Below are 22,892 nucleotides of genomic sequence, written 5' to 3'. Positions count from 1 at the left end.
TGGCTGATAGACAGCTTCGGTCTGGACTGCAACATGCAGGAGCCCAGCCTGGCATCAGCCCACCATCTCACTCATTCTAGGCTGAGTCTCCCCTCCTTCAACACTCTTTGGTTTTGCCACTTCCATTCTCTGCTGTGCACGAGGCACAGCAAGCTCACCTCTCTCAAAAAGCTGTGTCCTCACCTGGCTTTCCATACCCATAGAAAAAAATCAGGCTTATCCAAAGAAGATATACCTAACTAGGCTTTTTCAAGCCTCAGAGTAAGTACGTGATGGTTTTGTTCCCCTATCTTGAAATCAGTTAGATACAAAGTTTCTTTCATTTGACTGCCTAAATAAAGGAAACATCTATAACATCTACCTCAACAATAAAAAAAATTTACATTCAAAAATTAAAATATTTTAAATCCATTTAAGTAGCTATTAAAAAATTTTTGAAAGAGGAACTATTCCAACATAGATTCTTAAAGCAAAATACTGTAGATAAAATGCCCTGAATTGTGATACAATGTAAGAGTTACATTTAGAAAATTAAAAAAACCCCAAATCTGCTAAAGTTTCTAGTCCCAAGAATTATTACATTCCTATTTTAATTCCACACAAATTACAAACTCCTGCTGTCAATGGTTTAATTATAATCGGTTACTTAAAAAAGAATGAGCTAAGTATTTGAGGCTCATGATTCAGTGACAGTCTAATATAGGTAAACGTGCCTCTACCCTGTTGAAGAATTCACCAACTGATGTCAGCCATGACACTTAGAATTTTATATTAAAAAAAACAAAAACAAACCAAACAAAAGCCCCAATTAGTAAAGAATAAAGAAATAAAATGGAAAAACCCATAACTTTCTATAAAAGCACTATCAGATTACGATTTAAAAGGTTTTCCCTGCTACTGGAGTCTTCAAAATGTTGTTAAAAAACACACCATACATTGCATGAGAATAATACTGAACAGCCTACAATGCACTGTACCTTTCTACTGACAGTTGCAAAACCTCAGTCTTCTAGTTGCCAATGCATTGTTAACTCTTTACAAAATAAATTACCAGAAAGTTTCAGTGAATGCTTCCCCTTAGTCATGAAACTTGAGTAACTCCTCCTTATAACAGATGTGCTTTATAATAGCTGTGGGTAAGAGATCTGACCTACCTGAACCATGTCTCAAACACCCCACTGCTACCTTGACCCATACATATATCACTAGGCTTGCAAAACTGTGAAGACTGAAAGTTTCTCAGACCACTATTTGGCAATATTTCCAAGTCCTAGGAAATGAGTAAAGAGCAAGACTGAGGAGATGGGTTTTGCAGTACAAAGATTGCTTTCGTGGGAACTATTTACAGGAGGAAACGAGTAAAAACAGACAGCCCTGCTCTTCCATACATCAAAACCAAACTACTTCTGCACTTTCAGTAAGGCACTCTTTCAGGGAAGGGACTGCTTTCTGAAAAAATAGTTTAAAGAACTCCTGAGAAACTTCAAGTCAAGGTGTAAAACACAAGTAAAAGCAGTCAAAACACAGAAGAAAAACAAATACTGAGATACAACTGGGAAGTTTTCATACTTCAATATACATTTGCATACAGCATCTCTGGAGCACCACTCCAAATTCAATGTCATATTTTTAAAAGACTAATAGATGTAATGTCTTGCATCCCAGTGTGCACACCCCCCCCCCCCCCCAAAAAACAAGTCTATTTTAGATTAGGATATTCTTGTTTACTATTCCTCAGAGTATTTATTGACAGTTAGCACAGTTCAAGACATGAGAAGGATGAAGATACCAAACAGATTAGCTGAACACATACATTAGCCTGTTGCCCAACTGACTTAGAAACAAGCCTGAAAAATCTTCATGTAGCTAAACATATGCTCGAGCACATGCAACCAGAATCATAGTAGTTGGTTCCTTTCCCATTATCCATGAGGTTTGTTCCCATAAGCTTCACAGGAGATTGAAGTATAGGCTTATAATAATGGCTGAAGCGGAGAAAGAATTCAAAGCACCCCACACCGATGGATAGAATAGAGAAATGACATCAGTTAAACAGTGATAGCAAGAGAGAGGGGTTGAATAAATGAGGAAGGAGGGAGAGGTATCCTGGAGTGAGGAAGTAGGACTATCTCCACTTGCATCTAAATTATCATTCCTTTTTCTGCAGCCCCATGTGCTGTTCATCAAAAATTATCAGCCTCTACTGTGTTAGCAAGAGGTATAGTCTACCTCTTCATTTTTAAATGCATGCCCTTCTAGCATAAAACTGACTTATTCAGCTTGAGAAGAAATGGAGTCAATTCTCAGAAAAGCCATTTCTTGCACATTTTGTATGCCAAGCTATTGTGGGATGTAAATAAGCCACTTGGATGTAACGTGCTCAGATCAGCACAGATGACAGAGGTCTCAGAACTTACATACTCTTTGCCCTCGCCTCCAACTCTCCAGCATTTCATCCAGCCATTACAGCTTCCTCAGCCTGAACCAGCCCTGACATCCATCTCCTCTGGGCCCATCGCCTCAAAGTCTCTTATAACTTCCACACAGTTTTGTCCATCAACCGTGGAAAGTGTAAGCCTCTCATTTTACAAGTAAGTTTACTTCCACCCCATGTTTTGCACCCACTTGGCTCAGAACCCATTGTGCTCCCTGTCTCTTTACCTCTCACAAAAGCATCCTCAGAAGTGCCTGGTATTGCCCAGCTCTGTAAATACAGCTCCCAGAAGAAAGCCAAAGACTTCATTTTTTCCTATCTGCTAATTTACTGGTGACTAGTCTTATGAAGTCTAGCTTCAAAGATCCACAACACTAAAAGTCTTAAGTCTTTAAATATTAAACTAAGTCTAAATTCAGAAACCATCAGAGTTTCAAGATTCTTACACAATGTATGCCTGCAATGTCTTTCATTAAAATATGATTAAGCTATACGAGATAAACTTGCCCGCCTGAAATCTGACATTTTGTTCCATTTTCTAGAAATTCTGCAGAAACACATATGGGAAGAAAGGCAGGATGCAGACTCCAGATTTCTATTATTAATGAGGAAACTAATAATACATTTGTCCCATTAACTGTCAACTTGCTAGAACACTGTAAACTGTTGGCACGGGAAGAATCCTGCAGAACACTTCAGTTTCCTTTCACACATCAACTATTGTGCTTTTCCTTGAAAATACCTTGCCTATACACATTTCAATACATGGCAACCTTTTAGTGGCAGCCTGCAACTACTCAAGATAAGGATATTCCAAATCTGAACCCTAAAATGGTAAGGTTTGGTTTGGCATATTAACTTACTAATTCTTCAGATTGCTATAAGTAGTATTTACCCAAGGAAGCACAACAAAAATGTTGGAAATGGAAATAACCATAACCATGTATATCCATACAGTGAAAGTCCCCTAGGGAACCCCCAAGGCTGTGCATAAGTCTTAATCTGATTCCACTAAAAGCAACTAGAATTCAATAGTCCTGCAGGAGACTTAAGATGGTCAACAATTTCCACTCATCACTTCCTTTATATAGCCTGATAAAGTTTAAGTTGCAAAAGCTTGAACATGGATGCGTTGAACTTGTAGCTCCTTTAAAAGACAAGTAGCATATATCTATGAAAGTAAATATTATGGCTAACCTTAAGAAGTATGGACATTTATAAAAGTGTTTCACTGACACCCCATTCTCCTCCTCCTCCACAAGTGAATAATACTGATAATGAAGATTGACCAAATTTCTTCACCCAGCTTTAAAATAAGCACATTTAAAACAACAGTAAGATTTTAGAATGAAAGAAACTATGTATAGCAATGTTTATACACAAATACGCAAACATCTGCCATTTACTTCTGTTTAAAGAAAGGCATGGACATTAGCATTTCTCAAAAAGACTGTTCTATATAAACTTCAAGGTATCTGGAAGATAACATAATGCTGTATTTTAGTACTAATATCAAACCTTGTCTCTAATACAGAAAGCATTCTATTTATTAATCCAGGTGCAGGACAATGTATGTACAGCATACATTAAAATATTTTTGTACTACAGCCTAAATATATTGGAGAAACAGAAGGTTTGGGGATAGAAAGGTGAGGTGGGAAAGAGATGAGCTAATCCTTTGCTCACAAAGCTTTCACTTAAGAAGTCCTACTGCAGGTACATTAGAAACCTTAGAAATGGCCAGATGGACTTAGATATAGATAAAACAAAAAACTCGCAATGCAAAATCATATAAACAATAGCAATACATTTGGTAAACTTGCTTTTGCAGAGTGTGTAAACTGATTTCTTTAGAAGGCAGAGAGAGATGACTTGATGCTCATTCCAGACACCATTTTATTTAATGCTTTTTATGCCCATGATCTATACCACTGGACAGTGCTATAAAGGGGCCTCCAAAGTAACAGAGCTTCAACCCTAAACAGCATACTTCCAAACTGTAAATGAACTTAATGTGTTCAAACTAGAGCTGGCACCAGCGTGGCTCAGTCAAGGATTATGGCTATGTGGAGCTTATGGTACAGACAAGGTTATCAAACCTGTACCCACCATGTCATTATGGCTGGATTTGGGCAATCTCACATTTTGCTTTTAACATCAATCCAGGCTCAGCTGCGTGAGGACTCAGAGAAGTTTAGCTGAAACAGCAGGCAATTACAAGAATTTGTCCAGCTCACATGGGCCCTAAATGTTGTACACCTGAGTTAACCACAGCAAGTTTATGCATCCACAATTAGACTTTAATTGGAAAACCATGTGCTTTCAACTAGACATCTGAGTATTTACACCTTCAGCGCAGCACTACCATCAAGTAATATTTTCTTGGCTATCACACCTGCTAGCCTTCACATCAACTAGATACCAAGTCTATGCTTTTTAAATTAGAGATCGCTTCAAAAACAACACATAATTATGCATAATGTTACCTCTCTCACGCAGTGACCTGAATGCATGCATTCCAGGCATACAGAGGAACAGAAATGGAACAGGTTTTGTGGAAGAAAGGATCTCTCAGTTTACATTAGAGCACAAAATATTTTATGACCTCTTCTGCACTTTTCCCTCACTAGAGATAGTAACAATTAACAGGAAAGCTTCAAAGGTTGCATTGCAAACTGACAAAAAGCATACATTTGAGAGATGTCTCTTCTTTTCAGGCAAAGAAATGGAACCCAAGAGATAATTTTCCCACTAGGTACATGGAAATAGAATTGGCTAGAATACTACCAACTTAAAGGGTGGAGAAACATATGCTCCGTTCCGCTAAGTCTCTAAGACTGCTCGTTAATTGCTTTTTTCCTACCTTTACTAGACAACATGAAATGAAAATCCACGATTCATCCCATGCTACAGCGCACAATACCTTACCCTAAGTATCCTTTTATGTAAGAAATTATACATATTCAGTTTGTTCCTACTGCAGTGAAGAAGTAGAGCTGAGAAGGTATTTTCATACCCTAATAGCTAGAAATGTAATATAAGAAATGAGAAAAACCATAGGATGCAAGAACCATCATTAGTTACAAGTTTTGCGTGGAATCAGACTTGGGCTTCATGTTCATGGTTTCTAAAGCAATCCTTTCCTCAGAGCAAGCATAAATGGGCTTAGTCTTAGAAGAAAATTAGGATGCTAAGCCAGCAGTCTTTGGGGCAAGACATGCGTTAGGTGCAACACAAATACCAGCTAAGACAGCGATCTACCTACATGTGCTGAAGACTGGGGGCTCCTAGGCAAAACTGCTTTATAATTATGGAAGGAGATTACTACAGTAGCTGCTCAGAAGCAGGGTGACAAAAGACGAAAATCATGACAATTAAGAGATACAGAAATGGAAAAAGACAATTTTAAAATAAAACAATTGCATACATTAGCATATTAATTAGTAATACAATCACCATTACAATGACATAAGCTACCTATCAACGTCGATTCAGTAACTCCATTTAGAAGGGGATCTAACACTATTGAAATGAATATTCTATAGGAATCTGTGGTTGACCTAGAGAAAGCCAACAGTATTTCAAGTATATACCACATTGCTACTGAAAGCACAACTGCACAGTGTATATAAAGCTCTTGCAAGAATGAATTTTATTTAATTTCATTGTGAAAATACACAAAGCTGATTTGTATGCATCATGTCTGTGAATGCTTGTCTAATTTTCAGCTGTCATACTTAAAGGCTTCTGGACATCTGCTAAATGGATATTGCAAACAGAGCCCAGTTTTCAGATACTTAATAAAACAAATGCTTCAAAGGCTCAAATTTAGGAAATGAAAGAACAAAAACATTCTGTTTCTTGAAGTTACTTTAAGAACTATTCATATAACTATTATATAATATATAATAAATATATATAAAATATATACTATAATAACTATTCGTAATTATTCACAAAAGTAATCGTGGTTTCATTATGCTGTTACCTGCATAAACACAACAAGGGCACATTTAGATTTCTATGTTATGACTTGCCTACTGCTTTCAAGTTCAAACAGAGAAGGGTAAGTCACTTTGGTTTGCATAAAAACAAGAGATTTAAGATGCATTTGGTTTTTTTTAAACTTGAGGACTGTCATGTTTTCTTTTTAATACTCATTTTTTACAGAAAATTCAAAGCCAATTTCTTGATTTCCAAGAACCTGTTGAATATTTAACAATAAATAGACAGCTTTCTCCACTAAAGATGGTAATTTCAGAAAAGATGGCAGGTTTGGTATAGAAAAATAAACACTTTTGAGTATGTAACAGCAAAATGAAACTTAAGAGACTATAATATAGAATGTTTGTACCAAAGAATTACCTCAGTGGTTCAGCAAACATCATTGCCAGATTGATAAATCTCTTGGGAAGACTTAGAGCCCTTTCTGTTAAACTAACTCTGTTCTCGGTACATTGTACAGGAAACAGCTACGCAGAGTCCTAAATTAACAATGCATGAAATCCATTAATACTAATGCAATCTTTCCAGTGATTTAATGTTGCAGTTTACAAGTTCATATAGTGGCTCTAACCTCATGCTCCAGCCAGATCACATGATGACTTTTTCTAATCATCTAGAAAACTAGGTATAGCTTTCTTCATATTCCTGTCGTCTCATCTGAATATTAAGACAGTAACTGTAATCTGAGGAACCTACTAAGGGGAGGACAGGCAAGGAAGTAAACCACCCCCTTCTGCACTCCAGCAGCCTTTTCTTGGCCAATATTCACCTTATTACAGTTCCTATAAAAAGATCACCTAATTGAAGGCAATTGCAATGAAAACTTAATTCTGTATTCCAAAAATCACTTGAAGCCCCAGTCAGTATCAAGGAGCTGTCTACCACTTAAACAGCACAGGCTCGCACAACAGCACCCACACTCCATACTGAATTTCAATTCAAATCTGCACAGGGACCCATCTCCCATCTATAGAAAAGTAAAATAAAGACATTCATAAAATTAAAACGAACATTGGCTTTACTATTAAATACAACACAATCTATATGTGGGATGGTTGGGAGCAGAAAAGGCTCTAAGGAAAGGACGAAGCATGTCTTCCTTTTGACAAGGAAGATCAACAAATTACATTGCTTGCAAAAGAATATTTACATAAAAATAGTTTCGTAAGCTACTCATAAAATATCTAAAATTCAACTTTTTGTTCTAAGTTCTTAACATGGTAAATAAAAAGTCTATACTTATTTACCAGTTGTCAATAAAAATTCCCTTAGTAAAATCTAAAACTGCTAAATTCAACATTTCATGTTGTCTATACAAGAACATTCCAAGGACCTGCTATCACATCTGGAACAAGGCACTCACAAAACAAATCTGATTTTAATCTCCACAACTAATGTCTTTCCCCAAATCCCAGTTTTGTTTGGAACAGACAAATAATCCTAATACCTCGCATACAGGGAGCTTTCTTACAGCCACCAGCTCCAGATGTAAGTATAAAAGAAGTATAAAGGACCTCAAGAATCGTGAGGTGCTTTGAGTCTTCACCCAGATTAGTAGTGACTGAAGGTAGGAACTCAAACGGAGAAAACTAAGCATTTTTAAGACTTTACATGCTTAAGTACACACGGTCACTTCATTGTTCACAGAGAACCTTTTGCAGATGAGGTACTCTCAGATGCTCTAAATCAGGCCACCTTCTTGCAACACCTACATGTCTCCAGTCTTTGGGTTGCTTCTGCTCTCTAATCCCACACTTCTCTCCACAGACATAACAGCATGCACCATCCATTCCTTATTTCCTTTTCCGTCTCAAAAATACTCGCATCCTATACTCCAGCAAGTCCAGCTTTGGGGCCAACCTCCCCCATTTCCAGCTTCCAGCAGAGGCTTTCCTGTGCTTCCTTACAGCACAGGCAGCTCCTCAAATCCTCACAAACTCCAGACCTTGCACTTCACACTTAGGCAAGAAACCACATCCCCACTGTATCTCTTTAAAAATGTCAAGGCAGCCTGGACTACCCTGGAAACAGGCATCTTTCTCACTGCCAGTTACAACTCTGGATTATGGAAGAAACACTGCAGTTTTAAAAATCAAAACCAAAGCAATCAAAGCAGAAATATATATTTAAGATTGACTAAGGATAATATGAAGACAAACAGAACAACAAAGAGGAGCCTGAATTAACAGAAGAAGATTTGGCCGTTTTTTTCCCCATCTGTAAAATGCACAGTGAGGAAGAGGCAGGAGACCAGAAGCCAAGCATGCTGAGGATGAACTACTCTTCTAGGGGGACACCAGGGCTACCTCCAGAGCTGCTGCTAAATACTAGTTAACTTCTCAGTCATTCAGTGAAGTTCTTTAGCAGACACCCAGGCACAGCCCTCTATTCTTCCCTCTTGCAAAAATGAGTGAATTTTTATCTTTAATGCTATTATAGCAGAATTTGAGGGGCGGGAAAGGAGAAAACTTCTTCATAGAAACACAACCAGCAACTTTTTTTTTTTCCCTATTACTTTCAGTGAGCTTCCTGCAATTTAAATCTTTCCCAGCCTAATATTTACACTTTTTATTAACTGTAATGCCCAAGCCAGACATTGTGTTATCCATTGAATAAAAATAACTCCAGTGTGTTATGGAAGGGGGCAGAATGCTTCCATAAAATTTCACACCTACTGAAAGTCAGCTTCCAGCTTAGGGGCAGACTAGAAGTTTCTAAAAGAAAAAAAAAAAAAAAAGAAAAAAAATATATATACAAATAAGGATAGCAAATGCATGTTTCATTTTTTCATCTTAATTAAACTGACCTGCTCCTTCTTGTAGTCACTTCAGTTAGTGAACGACCCCCACAGAGGGGCCGTGACAGCAGCTGCAGCACAGGGGCAGAGAGCAGGTAAGCAGCCTAACCTACAAGTACCACTAACTCATGGGAGCTTCCTTGTTTGCTTTGGAGGGAGGAAAGGGAGAGGAGAATTACTACTGGCAGCCAGTCAAGGATTTCTCCAGGGAAGAGGAATATATACACTTCCTTCCCAAGCAGAGCTCTTCAGTAGCAGCTGCTAGCAAATCCAGCCCCTTGAGGTTTCCATTTCCGTGCTGTTCCTTGTCCTCTCTCGAACAACACGATTTCACCAAGGCTGAGGACACGTTCTGCAGTGTCACTGAAGCTAGGACCCCCTAGGGATTATATGTGCAGGATTAGTTATACAGGCAGGAACTTGAAGCTGGCATATTCTCTAGCACTGCTCCTGTCAGACTTATCTGATCAATACCATAGCATCTCAGCCAAAAGTAGATGTTTCCACAAAGCAGCATGTCCTTTTGGGAACCTCACCCCAAATGTTTCACAAGCCACGATAAAAGGTTAATAATAAAACCAGGAATGAGCTCAAACAGATCATGTTCAACACTATGTTTTATGCACCAGTGCTTGAATTCCCTGCATCAATTTATGTTCAAATACTAGGTAGCCAGAAATAGCAATTAGTCATAGGTTGCAGTCATCAGTGCCAAAATGTTAACAGCTGAATCTGAAACTGGGAAAACCTGAAGTTGGAGAAAGTGAGCAGCACTCAGTGATTTTTGTATTAGGCAACTGGAACTTAAGCTTTTCCACTTCCATGTTTCAAGTAACTTCAAACAGTCTGATATAATGTCAGAAGTAACTAACAATTCAGAGGCTGTTTAGCAGTAAGGAAAGACCTATGACTGGCAGCAACAAAATGAAGACTATAACTAGCACAACAGAGATATGGGCATTTGTCTAGAAACAGATAGTGTAAGATCACATCCAAACACGTAGAAAGCCACAAAACCAATTCCTGTTGTTAAACACTGCTCCAGCTGAACCATTTCCTAGCACTGCTTGGCCAGCTGGCATGGACAGAACCACCAAAGCTCCAACAGCAATTTCACACACTGCTCCCTTTGGAATGAAGGCAAGGCCAATGTGTCCACATCACATTTTCCTCAGAAACTCAAAGCGTGCATTTATGCAGACCAAGTATCAAAGAGCAATGTTTTCTAAAGCAGTTTAAGAAAATGCTACTCGTGAACGGGGGTCAACAGCACCAACTTCAAATGCTGAACCTGCATTCACAACTTTTGAGTAGCCTGTATATAAAAATCAGTATTAAACTGCTGCGCACATTTTTAAAGAGAATTCTCATATCGTGAAACATCTCTTAGAAAACATCCAAATAAGACAATCAATATAATTTCTGCTGCTTCTAAAACATTTGTTTTGTTTAATATCGAATCAAATTCAGCTGAGAAGTAAATTCTTGACAGTCAGATAAACACACCACATACCTCGCACAAGCAGGAAAATGAAGAACCAAGCAACAAATAGCACGCACACACACACACAGAGTAAGTTATTCACAACTGCCATAAGTTTTGCAGTGACTCTCTTTTCAAAACAGATGTTTTTCTGGTTTGTATCAATAAAGGTCTTATTGAGGGGATTTCACTTAATCCACCTTCTATTCTTGCACCTCAATTTCTCTACACTCTAAAATACTGTCACATGAAGCCAGTCCATAAACTGCAGCCCTTCCACTACAAAAAATACTAGCACATAGTAGTCCTCATTCATGAGGAGTTAAGGTACTGTTAACAGCACAAAGACAAAAAGAGATCGCCACAAAGCACAGGAAAAAACCCCACACAGGACTGCATGTTTCTGTTTATCTTCTACACACTCATATTACCTAAACCAGTCAGACAACCGACCTCACCTCCAGCACTTCTAGTGTTACTCAGTTTTATCTCCCATTTATGACAGTCACTAAAGCAGCTGGTCACCGAAGAAAACTGTCCACAGGCTGTTGGTTTAGGCCCTGCCTGGAAATTAGGTAAAACACATTATGGACACCAGCAGCTCTAACTTTGTAACATGGGAAGCTGAAGTAAAAAACAAAATTAAGATTCAGAAAACAGAAGACTGAGAAGTCAAAATACATAGCACAGTCTAAAAATCAGACTTCCAGTAGCCTGAAGGCAAGGAAAGAAAGAAGCATTAAGTGAATGCATGCTATCAGCTCCAAGAAAAGATGTGAGAATTTGTGCTTGCTTATCCACCATGCCTTCAGCCACCTCCCTCTCCTCTAAGGAAGCAGAGAAGTCTGCCAGTTTTCGGCAGGGCAGATGAAACCTGACACTACTCCATCATCTGTGAATATCAAACACTTGGTGCTATCCAGATTTCCTCCTTTCTGGAATATATTTTTAAAAAAGGTACATATTCTGAACACAAAGCAATCTCTACAGAGAGCCACCAATACAAACATTTAAAACATCCTGAAAACTGTACTAAGAGTTATGAAGTTTAAGATTCACCCAAAGTTTATCTGAGGCTTACAAGTAGATTTTGGTGATAGTCACATCAGCCCTGGTTATCCAAATCAGCAACAAGACAGCAGCACGTAGAACCTCCCAGCACTTCTCATGGTCAAGTCAGTTCCTGTAACACAACCAGTAAATCAACACAGCTGCTCTGCAATACCAGTGCACCCTCTCTGGAAAGTCCCCATCTGTGGCCAATAGCACTTAGTTAACATACCTATCCTCACCAAGTTATAAATCACTTCTGATTTAGTTTATTACAATGACACTCTGCTACTATATGGTATTCTGTACTGTAAGTTTTCCAGGGTTTTGTATTTTGTGGTAAGGGTATATATGACACTGACATCAACACATGAGGTTGCACAGTGAAATGATGTATTCGTAATGGAATATACTGCAGAGTTTCTCTATTCTTAACCATTCTTTTTTTAAGTGATTAGCCATTGGCAGATATTCTTTAAGATAAATATCTTCCTTCCTCTTTAAAATAGGTTTTAGATTCACAAGCCAGTAGGATGTAAATGAAGAGGCAGATAGGCTGCTGCACACACTATTAAACAGCCTGTAAACTGGCATTTCTAATGCTGAAGATTCTCATCCTACCTTTCCTCTCTTTTTTTTTTAATGGACTTCTGAACTGTGACTTTAATTAATCACGGAAAGATTTAATAGGTAGCATATTTCTAGAACAAGCGTTATCAGAATGAATAGTGCTACATCTACAAAAAAAATTATCATTCTGCAAACACTCTGCTGTGCTACATTTGATAGAAGAGATCTCTGCAGTTTCTTCAGTGTAATGTCACATGAAGTTCCACTACAGATGGTTCCATGATGAATCCTATTATCACAATATACGAAGTAACACTGCCAACTCTCTTTTGCAGGTCAGTTTTGCCACAGAAATCATAAACCAGAATGGCTCCATCAAAAGAAAACTTGTGTAATTCAACAGTTTGGCAAAGAAGCTGTTATGACAGCAGATTAAAAGACTATTCTTAGCAAAACACTCTTTTTCAGAAATAATAGGATAAGGCAAGGATCTTCCAATTCCTTAATCCTTTTTCAAATAAAAGATTATACAAAAGGACAGTAAATGGGGAGAAAATAAAGGGAAACATTTTTTAAAAGGCTTAAAATATTCAGGGTTATAGCAGGGCATTATTTGTCACTCCAGTTTTGTTTTGTTTTTTAAACAATGTTCTTAAAATCTGAAATCAGTGAAAATTCGGTGAAGCAAGACTTCAAAAAGCTGTCCCATTTTAAGTACTCAATTAAACTGTCTCAGAAATGCAATCTGAACGCATGCTGCTGGACCCAGAAAACAGGTTAAAAATCTCAGTTAAACCATAATCCTGCCAAATAACTGGGACTACTGCATTCAAGGCAATGCTATTCCATATTGCTTTATACACTTCCCTTTTGTGCAGAATCATATGTCATGCCCCATTCAACTTATTCAGGTACTTGAAAAAGCTTAACCATAATCTAACTTGAAATTCACGAGAAGAGAGTATTGGCACTATACTGTTTCAGCTAACTACCTAAGGGACTGTTAATGCTAACCATACCACAAAAGTTTGCCTGCATATGCTAGTCCTCCACCCATCCAATGACAGCTGGCAAAGCTGTAATATGGAATAAATAAGCAAAGTGTCAGCAAAGTAAATCAGTAAATATGACTCACAGTACTTGAGTGACATCTACGCAAGGTTAGAAGTGAAATCGCGTTCCAGGATTACTCTGGTGTAGGAGGAAATGATTGGTTTTTAACCTCTTCTTGTAGGGAAAGATGAAGCATATGGAAGCTAAATGTTTCAGCAGAAGAAACGGATCAAAAGATTCTTTAATTCTTTTAAAGGACACAAGCAAACAAAAGATACCAAGTGACCTAAAATACTCATTAAATATCAGTGATGAATAGGATAATAGCTGTAGACCATTAGAGGAAGCAAGGAGTTGCATAACAGCTGGGAGAAAAAGTTTTCAGAATGTTTTAAAAACTACATTTAAGAATCACATCAATAGTTCCACAAAACAAAATGCATAATTCTTAGAACATTTTAATGTTAAATCCTAGTTACAAAAACTTAAGAATCCAATTATGAATGTGCTACTTTCACCAATTCATGCATTTATCTGTTAAGTACGAGCAGATTAATGTGCTATGAAATTCTGTCTAAAGTATTTGGCATAAAGTACCTCAGTAATAACAGCTTTAGAATGGAACAAAAAACTCTAAAACATATTAGAACCTCAGCACTGACAATTCCTTCACAGATACCTCCTGTAACACAGTGCAGTACTTTGCACAATAATTTACTGAGAGTGGGGTGGGAAGGCAGGCAGTACATTTAAAATAAATGCTTTACTTTGTAGGAAACTACACCAATCTACAGGATTCATTACTAACAGCAACAGTTCTGTTGTCCCATTTCTCTTAGACTCCAGTAGTGCCTGGTGCTCTGCCCTAGCAAAAAAATTACTAAGACAGAAGTTCCCAAACTAGGAAGAGTTTGAGAATTCCCATTCTTTAAACAAGAACAAAAAAATCCTTCAGAAGCACTGCTGTGCACCGTACACTAGTGCTAGTGGCTATGCACATGAAGAGTTGTGATGAGAAACTTTCTGAAGAAAACTATGAAGAAAGAATTTCAAATAAACTAAAAAAGGGGAGAATAAAGCAGCTCTAGTCACATCAAGATTTTCTGATTTCCCCACAATGCCGTGCTAGTATTAATGAAATCCTTTTATGTGCAACATAATCTTATTAGAAACTGAACTGTTGGCTTTTTCCCCATCTCGACACATAAGTGGCACAACAATCTTGTAATGCTTCAATTTAAAAAACAGCCAAAGAAACCCCAGCTATTGTTCAACAAGGAGTTTTGCATTGCAGCAACCATGCAAATGAAAAGTCACTCGCTGTTGGAAGGCATCACTGCTCATTAAATGAACCACTGCCCTGCACAAGGACCCTCCTGTTACTGTGTGTCTCCTGAGTATTCACTTTGGGCACTAAATGAAACAAATGAACCTAGCCCATAGCTTTCTAATAAAGCTTTTTAGGATATCATGTTACTACCCTTCCTACTGTGAAGGTGACCAGGATGTTTCTCACCATCTAAAACATTCACACAACGAACAATCAAGAATTTATAAAGATTTACGCTGATCGGCACATCAACCATGGTATGCACTTTTACCATTTCCATAGTAAAACTTGAAATTAGGATTACATGCTCAAAAGTACATTTGTACTCTTATACCCCAGATCCTGCAAGTAAGCATCATAACTACTGTTAACCTTGCTCTGACATAATCTTAGGCATTAAAGCTATTAAAGAATATATCTAGGGCTTGCAAGGATGTGCCATCCCCAACACCAAATTTCCCAGACAACTCTTAGTCACACATGTGCAGCTAGCTGTATTCACGTATTTAACTACCTACAGGTTCAAACCCCAGGACAGCTGCTTTGCTAAGATACAAAACAGTCACTCTGGGTCGTAACTTTCTATTCTGCTCACCTCCCTTTCCTCAAGATTCCTGGTTAACTTTACTAAATAGACAAACACGTAAGGATTAACAGAAATAAATGAGCTGTCAGATGCTGTCTTCTCAAGGCAGCGCAACCATTAAGGACAACAGCACAGAAAAATGTATGGATCTGCCATGGTTCTTTTTCTTTCTCCCAGCTGCTATTAGTCCCACCACCTCTCTGCAGTTATTAAGTATTGTGATCAATTGGAAATCAGAGCTGGTTTGCTCCATGAAGCCACTTCCTGGAGCAATCACACTCCAGCTAAGCGTAAGGAACTGTCACCCACCCAGCAGAAGATCAAAGCCTTGCAGAGCAGCCGCCAACATGCTCCTCCACTACAGAAAGCGAGACCTGGACAAACTTCAGCTGGCTACCGTACTGCTTGCTGCAGGCTGTTCCTCTGGAGATAGGTTTTTTGGTTCATCACAGTGATCACAGGCACGACAGGTACCATACCCTTTTTTTGTCCTTTATGCTAGCCTGCAAGCGCTTTTGGCCTAGTCAGCTGGAAAGTTCAATGGAGGGTAGGAAAATGCCAGTATTGCCACCAGCAGACTTGAATGAAGATGCTTATCACATCTCGTTACTTCTCCATCCACAACTTCTAACACAGTTCTGAGCAGCCTTGCTTATCTACATCAACATGCCTTTGTTTTGCCAACTTCCTCAAGCTAATTTGAAAATAAAATTTCAAAAATCTATAAACAGTAGAATCATAATATGGCCTGAAAGCAACCTCTGGAGATCATCTACCTGCTCAAAACAGGTCGAACTTCGAACTTGTATTTACATCAGGCTACTCTCTACCTTGTCCAGTTGAAAGTCTCCATAGAGGGAGATTCTGTGGCCCCTCCAGGGTCTTGGTGCAGCACTCACCCACTCCCATGCATCAAGACATTCCCTTCACATGCTACCAAAATTTCTATTCTTATGCCTTGTGACCATTGACTCATCTTTTCACTGTTTACTTCTGAGGGGAAAGTGGCTCCATCATCTCTATAAGCCCTTGCTTAAAGATGGTTAACTACAGCAATTACATTCTCCCTTAGCCTTCTCTTCCTCAGGTTGCGAACCCATTCCCTCCTCCACCCTCAGGTGCTCCAACCCCCTATCATCTGAGCAACCCAGTGCTGGACTCCCTCCAGTTTGCCTCTCTCACACAGGGTGCATACATGTGTGACCTACTGGGCAGCACTGCAGCTGGAGCTTCACAGCCACCCCCCGGATGGGAACAGTTCCTTCCCTGTACCTGCTAGCCATGCTTTCTAATGCGGCCCAGTAAGTAATTAGCCTTGAGGGCTACAGGCGCACACTGCTGACTCGTGGTCAGCTTCTCATTCATCAGGAGTGCCGGGTCCTCTTCTGCAAGAGTTGCAACTGACAGCAGAAGAATCACTTTCATTTTATGCACCTACATGCATGCAGACACGCACTCTTACAGGGCTGGGCATTTCTATGACTTTGAGATCATAATGAGAAACATGATACCTAACATTCATTCTTCTTATTTCACAACAGTCAAAACACCAGACTAGAGACTGTCAGGTTTTGTTCAGCAGACTAAGGTACAAGGTAAATGTAGTCTGTGTCTCTTCAAACAATGATGGGACCACACATTTTAGCCAGTTTGTAGTTAAAAGAGTAAATATTGGGTTCAGACATTTTCCTGCATGCTTTTAAGATCTACAGTGGAAAAAAGAGCTTGGTATAATGCCAATAGAATTAACTAATGGGAAGTTGTCAGAGTTGGTTTTTTATTTGGTTTCTTTTTTTTTTTAAATACTCATAATCTATAATTACAGTGAATATACAGTGAATAGGCTTTCCAGCAGCACTGTAGAATTAATGTTTGCCCTTTTTGTTTAAGTGTACACACATGAGCACATATACAGTATTTGCTTTGTTTGCAACACAAATGACCACGCAGTTAAAGTATATTTTCTGCCAGTCACCATTTTAGCATTAGTCTACAATATCCAACTGAGTCATTAATAAGCATCCCGTCTGTTCACATATCAAGCAGCATTTATTCAACAATAAAAGTGACAATATGGGCAACAACTATCAGGTTTATTTTAGTATCAAGCTTACGGGCAATCAATTTGGACAGAAAAAGAACCAAGGATTAGTTTTTAATCACTTAAAGAAAAAAAAGCATCTAAAGTTAAGAAGAAATGTTTTGCTATTAGCTACAAGCTTGGTACTCCAAGATCATTATCTCATATCAAGAAAAATGCAGGCCTTAGAAAACCTTACAAAAATATTTTACAAAATAAATAACAGCCAAGGTAACAGTACTATATTAACAGCTGGTTGGGCAGTTCTCCACGCTGATCTGATCCAACATCAGTAACAGATCTTTCTCACAATTTGATGCAGTCAGCTCCAGTCTCTTGGAGGAGTTCTCACCCATAGGCTTTGTAAAAATCTATAGCAGAAGCAAACTGCTATCCACCGTTGGCTGTATGATAAGCTGGAGTGTTCCTTATGCTACACAGAATGAAAGGGTCTTCCAGCTCACAAAAGGAGGCCCACTACCATGTGCTTGGTGTGTTCCTTGAGCTCATACAAAGTTTACATCAAGGAAATCTTAAGTTACATTTTAAAAGTATCTAGCAATTCTAGTTGGTTTTGATTTTGCTTTCTGTGACTTAATTCTTCAAATTCAAGTATTAATTCCCCTTAAGTAAAGGTTATATCATGCATACCTACACTTACTGCTATTTACTTCCCAAAAATTACAAGTCAATGTACTGGCAACTTATTCCACCCATCACCATGTCATCATGAATTTCTCAACATCACCTTCAAATTCTTCTAAGACAACACATTTCTTAAAAATATCACCATTCAGTAAGAAGGCTACAGTTTTGCCACAGGACTAACTCATACAGATGAACAGAACTAATAAAATTCCACTAAGTATCTGGTAAATACAAACAACTTGGGAAGCTACTCGGTGACCTACATCTGCAGTCCCATATTTTGACTAAGAATTGGGACAGAAAAAGAGTAGGGTATTTCAAGCTCTTTCTTCTGAAGACTTCATGTATTACTGAGAAATAATAAGCTAGGAAAAGCTATAGTAAAGAAAGTTTTGAACACTGAATTAAAAGCTGCCCGTACCAAGCAAAATAACCTAAAAGATAAATGCTACGTATTTGTGAAGCGCCACAAGAGATAAACCAGCACTGGCATTCTTACATATAAAATGTAGTCTTAAAATAGTTAACATTTTCTTCTTCACAAACACAGTATTTAAAGAAAGTGGAAAACATAGTTAGCAGCACTGTGAGGATGCATCTTCTGCCTCACTGCCCTGACTCAGTCCAAAAGCTTCCAGAATGTTTCATTTAATGGCCACCATTGATACTACACATATGCTCTGAAATGATTAATACAGCTAGGTTTGGAAGAGGATGTCCATCCACACGAAGTTAGACTCAAAACTTCTACACCAACATTCATTAACAAATGGGTACTCATCCCCAATTCATTTTGGGCTCTACAGTGCATTCAAGAAACCAAACTAAACATCTTGTTCAGAATGCTTTTCAGTAACAGCAGCAGAAGACCAAGTCTGCAAACAGATTTTTAAACAAGCACTTCTCAAGATAAAAGAGGTCTGCCCACTTCCATCACTTTAGTCTTTCAGCAACCACTACTTGGTCTGTGGATACCTTTGTGCATATGCATGACTGATAGCAATCCCCACCTAAGCAGTCTCCTTGTCTTCCAACCTTGCAATGGCATAGCTGTTTGTTCAGACACAAGGGAATTAATCAGGCTGAAAAATAGTCCAAGAGGAAGATTTTCAGCTGGATCAGTTAGCTCCTTGATCTATTTTGCCACACAGCAACTGGCAAGAAGGAAAAGCAGGCAAGCAAGGTAGCCACTGAACACAAAACTATGGTGTGACATTACAGAAATATAAACTCAGTTGCCCTGAAAACTCAAGGACTTTATCAACCAAGTATCTCTCACTGACACTATAGTCACTGTCAAAAAGTACGTACGCAAATAAAAGCAACTATTGCTGTATTTTCATATAAATATACCTTGTAATGGAGCAATGAATGCCTCTTTAAATATAGCTCATCTTTTCATAAGGATAGCCAGAAAGGCCCTTTATCAAATTTAAAGACAATTTCCATCTCCATTTAAACACAGGGATTCCTGAAAGACTTGAAAACTAGATGCTCAGATTCTTAAAGTAAAAATTGGTTTTCAGAATCCATGTCCAAACTGTGGTGAATTTCACAGCAGGCAAACAACATAAAGTAGCCTCAACTAGATTTTTAAAGAGCCTTCAAAATCCAAGAGATCCTTCCATAACATAAACAGAAGCCTGTTTCTGCAGGTTTTGAATTAAGGACTAAGGGGTTTTATAAAGGAAACATTTACAGCAATAAAATACATTTAGCCTTTATTTAAATAATCTGACTTTGATCCCAGGTTGTCTAATTTCCAAAGTGATACAGCAATGAAAATTATATATATTAAAAATATATAGTAAAGCTATATACACACAGAGCACTTCCCCCCACCCCCCGCCAAGGCAGATGACTGGGAAGTTTAAGAAATAGCATACCATACTTTGCAGCAGACTACCAAGAAGGACATTTGTATTTGTCCAGAATACTGAATCAATCCTCAGAAATAAGGAGCTAAGCATGTACTTCCCATTCATCTTTTAAAAAATAAGCATTCAAACAATTTAGGCAGTTGAGGAAGGATGAAAAAGAAACTAAAAACATATACAGTGAACAAATAAACAGGTAGCATTATAAACTCAAATACTATCCCATTAGCTCATGGTTTAAAAAAAACAAACAAAACATGAAATACACACTTCAATTCATCTCGGGTAAGTAGAAGGCAGAAAATAAATTCTGTTGTTAAAATCTCCAAACACTTGCTTATTGCCTAATATTTGCACAACAATTCACCAATATAACAAGTTTACCTAAAGCCTTTGCAAAGGAGGTTATACCTACACATCTGTAAAGCCAGCAAAGGCCTTGGTCCCTAAAGAACAGGGTTAAAAGTTAAAACACAAAAAACACACACAAAAGGCAACTCTACTTCTGCCTAGAACAAGCAGTCCAAAACTACAGGACTCTGAACCATATTAGATCATCTTACTAACGTTTCCAACGTCTCCACAGAGTATATGGTAGCCCACAAGATTACCTTGAATACTCATACGAGACAATGGTCCAAAAAGCTTGTGAACTTCTGCACTCGAAGACACCGCCAAAATTCCTTTTTCAGGGTGATGACAAAGCTTCATATACCCTCTGCAACTCTGGATTAGTCTTGTTCAGCTGATGTTTCTCTCCCCCTTCTCCTATCATCCTTTTGCCCAGCTGGCCCTGAAAACTGTCAAGATCTGACAGGCAGTCTGCAATTTGTCCGGTCCCTGCACTGGCATCACACGTTCCACAGAACTCCATACCTGCATCGCACCCTCAAACTAGTCAATGTTACACATCTTTGAAACAAGTGGGGAAAAAAGACAAGATGGCTGCCCCCACAGACTGAGATCAAAGGAAGGGACGATTTGAAATTCAGTATCTATTTTTCTTAACTACTAGCAGAAGAATTAAGAGTTTACCTCCATTATATACAAGGAATGCTCAATTAAGTCAGTGAACTCACTTTGACAGTATCCTTAACTAAGGTTTGGCCCAGTTTCTCTTCATGTTAGAGTTTAAACCATCTCCAAGTTATTTAATATACTGATATACCTGCAAACACATAAAGATGCATGTCATATACCATTCTGCCCTAGAAGTGCATTTGTTGGCATCTCTAGAAGTGAGACCAGGTCTCATGTGACCTGCGAGACCATCACTGGTTAGAAGTCTCCACACCTGTAAGGAAAATCCAGCTGCAAGGAGTAAACTTGCTCAATTCCACATGCACATGCCCGAAGGCAAGTAATACTTTCCTTCCCCGAACGAGCATAACACCCTTTGTGTTTCTATTATCAGATAGGCCAAAGCGTGTAGGATTTTTCAATTGTCTGAAAGGCTTCAGCAAGTCTGTTCTGTACAACACTGAAATTCAAAAACACGCTATATGCTCAAAACCATTATTGGGGGGGGGGGGGGGGGGGGGGAGAATAACTAATCAAGTGGGATTTGTATTTGTAGGTTATTAGCAGTGCATCAGGTCAAAATTCACTGATGGAACCGCTCCAGACAGAAAGGCATAAAGAAACAGGCTTTGGGAGTAAAACTGGATGCTGTTAACGACACAGAGAAACCAAAGAGCCAAAGGAATTCTGCAAAGAGACAGCTCGCTCCTTTTTCAAGAAACATACGAATTAAAAGGCAAAAGAATCAAAGGCACTGCCGGGCTTCCCCAAGCCCCTAGATCTGGAGCAGTTGCACGATCCCAGAGGAGTACTGTTTGCTTTAAGAGGCATTTTTAAGAGCAAGGTCATGGAAGTTGACCACCCAGGCGGCTCGCTCGCTCGTTCCCGGGGCTGCATTCCCACCTCCTCGACCGCAGACCCTTCCTCCCCCGAAGGCCGAGCGGGAGCCCGGCCTGCCCCGGGTGCCCCCGCTCCCAGGAGGAGGAGGAGGAGCCCCGCGCCCAGCCTGCTGCCCCTCCTGCCACACCAACAAAGAGGCCCCCGCCATTATCCACCGAGACCCCCCCGGCGCCGAGCAGACACGGAAGGTCGCCGGACCGGAGAGCCCCGCACCGCCTCCGGGCAAGGGCAAGGGCACGGGCCGCCTCCGGCTCCCTCCCGGCCCGCTGCCCCGTCGAAACATAAACAAAGCGCCCGGGCAGGGGCCCGGCCCCCGCGGCGCGGCCGCTCGCCCGCGTAGCGCGCCGCGCCGTACCCCGCGCCGCGCCGTACCCCGCGCCGCTCGGCGCCGCTCCCCACTCCCCCCGCCGCCCGCCACTCCAGCGAGGCCGGGCCGGGGCCGGGGCCGGGGCCGCGGCCCCCGGGCGCCGCGCTCACCGCCTCCCGCCGCCGCCTCTTGCTCGGCCGCTGAGTAATGAGCCGGGGCCGGGCCGCGCACACGCACCGCGCTCCGCCCGCCGCGGCTGCGGCTGCCCGCCCCCGCCGCTCGCCCCGCCCCGGACCGGCCCCCGCGCCGCCGCTGCCCCGCCCGCTGCCCTCGGCCCCGCGCCAGCCCTGCCCTTCACCGCAGCCTGGCCTCTCGCCCGAGGGCCCCGGCGCCGCCGCCGTGGCGGGTCCCTCCCTGCCGGCCCCGACGCGGTCCCCGCCGAGGCTGCGGGGCCCCGGCTGCCGGCGGGCCCGCGCAGCCCCGCCTGGCAGCAGCAGCATCGCCCTGGCTCCTGCGCACCCCTTCCCCTGGAGCCGTTCCTTTCCTGAATTACGCCCCTCCGCTAGGCCTCCCTTCCTGCTGGGGCTTTCATGGAAAATTGGCATTTTTCAGGTCTGTGCCTTCGTGCTCTCCGCCGGTGCTTTGGCACCCAGCCGCCGCGCTCTGGCATCGGTTTTTCGGCTGCTTCCAGACGTCTTCCACGGCCTTGGCAGCTCCAGGCTTCCCGTTGCATGCCTGGCGTGGCAGCGCTT

At 40.4% G+C, this 22,892-nt stretch overlaps 1 protein-coding gene across 7 annotated transcripts in view; it reads right to left on the bottom strand.

Moving 5' to 3' along the window:
• MAPK8 (mitogen-activated protein kinase 8) overlaps positions 1–22,414 on the bottom strand; it is a 49,890-nt gene extending 27,476 nt beyond the window's left edge. For all 7 annotated transcript variants that reach the window (XM_049810063.1, XM_049810066.1, XM_049810067.1 and 4 more), the window contains exon 1: positions 22,311–22,414. The gene's annotated coding sequence lies outside the window, so the exon portion shown is untranslated. The remainder of the gene's footprint in view (positions 1–22,310) is intronic.
• Positions 22,415–22,892: the final 478 nt, after the last annotated feature.

Source organism: Accipiter gentilis, chromosome 9 (assembly GCF_929443795.1).
Source record: "Accipiter gentilis chromosome 9, bAccGen1.1, whole genome shotgun sequence".
In the NCBI taxonomy this organism is placed as follows: domain Eukaryota; kingdom Metazoa; phylum Chordata; class Aves; order Accipitriformes; family Accipitridae; genus Astur; species Astur gentilis.
The sequence above is the reverse complement of the archived record's forward strand: the minus strand, read 5'-3'. Positions and strand labels throughout refer to the sequence as shown.